Raw genomic sequence first — 5,272 nt, forward strand, 5'->3', positions numbered from 1 at the left:
TCAATGACCACTGGTCATTTTTTAATTTTTCGTTCACAATGTGACCCTACATGTTCATTAATAACAAGGCTGAAAAATTGTATTTTAGAAACATCTTTAAAAAATAAATTAAATTCTGTGAAATAAAATGACACAAAGAAATCGATTGTGTTGCAAAAATATATTTTAACTCAAAATTATATTGTGTTTCCGAGGATCATTCCGATTTATCAGATTACACAACGCCCTATTTCCCCCAAAGTAACTCCAAGCTTCTGTCCTTCAAGAAAAATTACTGAATATTAAGTTTTACAATTTTACAAAATCATTTGGTTTTGTTAAGATTCAGTCCATAAGAATCACAGACGGGCTTTACAGATGGAGATTTGATCTTTGGATTTAGTACCAGAGCAGGTGGTGAAGTTACTGTATATCAACATCTTTAAAATATTCCGTCTAAATCGACTCCCTGTCAGCAAATAGGACTTTTCTTTTCAGTGTACAGCTTCTTTTCTAGGAAAGGAGGGAATAGGGGCTCAATGGTTTCACACAAATAAATAATAAAGAAAGGATATGTATCACAAAATTACCTTACTGTATAAATCAGGATTTTATGTTAAATGTATTTATTTAAAAATGTTGGTCATTTTTTTTTATTACTTTTTTTATCAAAAATTGCATTGAAAAAAATAGAAATTTTGCAATTCTCACACTGCCCATTTTGGCTATTCTAGACTCCTGCTTTCTGTTGTTTCAGGAAATCCACATTGGCTCAGACGACCTTATGGAACCGATTCATTATTGCCTTTACACCTGTTTGTCTATTTTTGTGTGTTTTGCATTTTTTTGTTTTTTCTGCACCCAATTCATTATTCTATTTGTGCCTTTTATAAGTCTATTTTATATGTGGTCATTTGTTTTTTGTTTTTTTTGTTTGTTTTCTGCAGTCATAGCCATGTAAAGTAGCTCATGTCTTTGCATCCATGGTTCAGAATAGTCCTTTTTTACCTACTGTAATTTTGCATAACTACAAGAATTCAGCTTAAAAATAAACCTTCTTCTGGAATCTTCATACGTGTCTCCTGCAGTCGAGCTACCTGATGAAATATCTTCGTGTGAGTACTGGTACATAGAAACATCAATGGAAACAGTGTCTCAAGCATCCCAAACTCATAGCCTATTTATGGAGTCAGAATAGCCGCTTTGTAGGTCAAGTATAGCGATTTCAGATGTTTTTGGCTGATTCTTTGGCCCCAATTCATCATTTGTGTTTTTCCTTTTCCTGTTCTGTTACTGTCCTGTTCTTTTTTTGTTTAGTGGTATTAGTTGCCATTTTTGGCACCAAATTCATTAAAATGGTGCACGTGATTCAATGATGAATTTGGCACAGAGTCAAAAATAGACTTTATTCCTGTCTTAAACTGTTGTTGTGACTTTTGGTGCCAAAAGTCACAAAATTGCACCAAAGTTTTGCCTTACTTAAAAAAATACACCACGGAAAAACTGAAGTGAAGTTGCTCCAGATTTTGTGACTTTTTAAAAAGTTGCAATAGATGAGTGAAGGAATTGATAGACTCCATCTACAAAGCAGCAAACAAAAAAAAATCAGGCGACCATATATAAAATAGACTTAAAAAAAGGCGAAAATAGAATAATGAGTTGGGTGCAAACAAAAGAAAAGGAACAAAATAAAAACAAGACAAAGGAAAGCTTGCCCCGAGAAGAATCAAACTTACATTATCAAAATATGTGATCCACTTGTCCAGAAAAAAAATCCTTTATCCAATAAGCTGATAAGTTGTTTGGTGCAATGTGGGTGGTCCGCTGCACTTATTTTCCTTCATTGATTGACAGCACTGGGTTTAGTTGGGCGAGCGCTATCGGGCTTTAAATCCCGCTCATTCAACGATACTGAGTCTGAATATGGAGATGACAGTGCAGGGGGAGAGAACTAGGTACGTAGAACGCGTGAGAAAGAGCACTGGACCAGCCATGGTGCACCGATCAGCTAATTAGCATATCTGATAAAAGATCATTTTTTGGGAAAGTAGACCACATATTTTGACAATACAGATACGATTCTGGTGGATAAAAGACTAGTCTTAATAAATATGGGCTATAGTACTAGGACTTTTGGATAATCTGTTCATGTGGACATTACCTTCTGCTTCATTTACATGTGAAGGGGAGGCCAGGGCCGGTGCTGTGGGCTGGTACCGTCCTCTCTTCACCCTAAAACCCCTCTTCTAAATGGAGACCTGTCATAAGTGTGTTGTGCAGTGGGATTCGTCCTGTGTTCACTTGTCGTTCACGAGCCCTTGTTACCTCCCTGTCTTTGGGAACCGGATTCAGCTGCACACATATAAGGAGATAATTGGTCCGATTCAACAAATCAGCTTTACTGTGCAATTCGGATACATTCGGCTGCGGCATATAGAATGAGATAGAGTCCCCCCTGGTTGATGTTCCTGTTGCCCAGTACGCTACCAGATCTTGCCTCCATTCTGCCCAAACTGCCCCCACCTCAACCGATTCTGTGGGTACCAGGGTCTTCTCATTCGGCATTTCAGATTGAGGCCCATCACCTAGCTTAGATGAGAATGAGCCATGGAATCCACTGCCTCTTCCGGGCCCTAGGCCTGGAACTGTCCCGGGATCTGAGCAAAACTTCAGAAGTGTCCTCATGCAGCTTGGAGACTCAATACTGATAGGACCCTTCGCAGTTTGTGCATCACTGAACTTGGACCTTTCCCTTACACTGTCTGAGACTAAGACCTCTCTAACCGAAAGAGCTTCCCCTTTTTGTTATTTAGACTATAACCCCTCCCCGTATATGGGCTACTCCTAAACCATTTAACTGCATCTTACCCTAATTGAACCCCTATAGCCTTCAAGCCTTCAATAGTTCCCCTATTGCACAGTCCTCCCACTCTCTGGAGACGTCCTTGAAGTTGAACCTGCAGGAAACCGAGACATACACCGGCCATAAGGATAAAATGCAGATTTATTTATACACATATAACAATAAAATAATTTTATGAAATGTAACTCCTTCTTTGACCCGGCGTCTTCTTGAGCAATGCGCACCCTCTTTTACACATGCATTAGTGGGCCTTACCAGAAGGGGGCCAGCACAGTATTTTTTTTTAAAGAATAACTAAACTTTTTTTTTTTAATCAAGTCATTTCCCAATCTTTGCAAAGTTGTAAAACTTTGTGATGTACTCCATTACCTTATCTGGCTTCTTTTTCTCTCCATCTCCATGCTTGTTAAATGGCTTTTTTAACTGCCTTGCTCATACACTTAGATTAGCTGTTTTAAACTTCAAGTCTATAAAGTATCTTTCCCACCCCCATTTTTAGACAGGGAGTGTATTTGTAAATAGCGTCTATGCAATAGGGGACAGGAACAGAGAAGCTCACACAGGAGTACGGATATTTGATAAAGGTACAGTTCAAAACAGCTGTTCCAAGTACATGTGCAAGGCTGCTAAAACAGCGCTTTCAGCATGGAGAGAAAAGGAAGTAAAATAAGGTAATGGAGTACATTACAAAGAATCTTAACTTTGCAAAGATTGATAAATAATTAAAGGGGAAGTCCAAAAATAATATTGATTTTTATCCTAAATGTCTCTGTATTTATTTTAATAATAAAATAGTTTTTCTAATATGGTTTAATTAAAAAGTCTTAACATTCTCTCTCTAACCTAACTGCTTTATTTTCTTTCTTTTTTTTAACCAATTTCCATTTTTGATGACATTTCATTTGAGGATCCTTAGTGCATGCTGGGATACTCATTCGAGACCTCATCAGGGGGGCAGAGGCTGTGGTCACTACCACAACTTCTGTTCCAACCCTGAAATGAAGCTTTATCAGTGTCATTTATTTAAGAAGATGGGCTAGTCCTTGCTGTGCAGGGTGTGTGTCGATTGTCAGTTCTGACATATGCTCAGTAAGAGCTCCCTTCTTGCTGTGCTATATTCTTATTAGTGCACAGTGACAGTGCGCTCCCTCACCGGCTCCAATGAGAAGAGAGTGCACTGTCAGTGTGCATTGAAAGGAGAGAACGTGACAAGTAGGGCCCTGAAAGTGACATCTGTCTCAGGGGGTTTTAGATTAGAGAGGGAAGAGTAGGGACTTTTTAATTAAACCATATTAGAAAAACAATTATATTATTAAAATAAATAGAGAGACATTTAGGATGAAAATCAATATTAATGTAGGTCAACACCTTTAAATAATAATAAAAAGCTTAGCTACACTTTAAGAGATATTAATAAAGTGATTTATTTTAGTAAAATGGGTTTTCTGATGAAGTCAGTTTTACAAAATCCACAAAAATAGCACTTATTTTTTTTTTTAAAAAAAAAAAGTACATCAACGAGCTTTAGAAAGAGAACAGTTTAAAAACATATAAAAATCATCACTTGGCCATTACTCTCTGTCCCATAGGGAAAAATGAAGGATTTTCATGCATGAACCTACTATTACTATGTATCACATGGCAAGAAAAAGAAGATATCGGAGGCAAAATTTCAAATTTTACATCAAACATAATTATTTGCGATTCACAGATATTCAACAATCATCCCAATACAATATTTATTCGGCATGTGTTTGCATGGCCGCTGATCACTGCCAGATTTTCCATAAAAGACTGATCAATTATTAATAAAACATGAACAGGTTACTTGCTTTTACCACAGTCAACATGCAGCGAGGACGGAAAAATATTTCACTGTTGCTATGTAACTGGGATTCCTAAAGTGGCTGCTAATGCCATGACACCTGAAAAAAATGCCATCTCACCCCCTCCGATCCCCCCTCCTTCATTCTCGTACTCCAGGGAGTTTAACAGCAGCTGTATATACAGGAATCTGTGGCAATCAGCACGGTTCTGTCATTTGATGGTATAAGGTATTGCAGAGCATAACTGCTATTAATGCAATTTATCAAGCACTTACATGTAATCTAACACCGAGACTAGTGCATGTGCCTTCTATAAAGCAGGTGTAATAGATTGTATCACGAATCCCCTGCCCCTCCCTAACTATAAGTTGATAACAGAGCGTCCGGCTGCTTAGAAATCCAACAATCAGTGATAATCAGTGCAGAATACAGGCAGCAAGTGTTGAATCTCTCTACAGCACCCCCAGAGGTAAAATGAAGCATTACACAATTCCTATTGAAAAGAATGGGCCACACTAGTTCAAAGCACAAATGTATCAGGTCCTCCAAAGTGAGAGGCGCACTTTATTTTTCAAGAGGAAAACCAAGAAAAGCCAAGGGTTTT

General features: G+C 37.8%; 1 long non-coding RNA gene across 1 annotated transcript; it reads right to left on the reverse strand.

Annotated features, from left to right (window-relative positions):
* Nucleotides 1-252: 252 nt before the first annotated feature.
* Nucleotides 253-4,891, reverse strand: LOC141160993 (uncharacterized). The gene is made up of 3 exons (XR_012250608.1): nucleotides 4,789-4,891; nucleotides 2,141-2,331; nucleotides 253-492 (listed from the first exon to the last, which is right to left on the reverse strand). It is a non-coding gene; the product is annotated as an uncharacterized lncRNA (long non-coding RNA).
* Between the last annotated feature and the right edge of the window lie 381 nt (nucleotides 4,892-5,272).

Source organism: Phyllobates terribilis, unplaced genomic scaffold (assembly GCF_046119375.1).
Source record: "Phyllobates terribilis strain yellow unplaced genomic scaffold, ASM4611937v1 Scaffold_9__5_contigs__length_417890890, whole genome shotgun sequence".
Lineage (NCBI taxonomy): Eukaryota > Metazoa > Chordata > Amphibia > Anura > Dendrobatidae > Phyllobates > Phyllobates terribilis.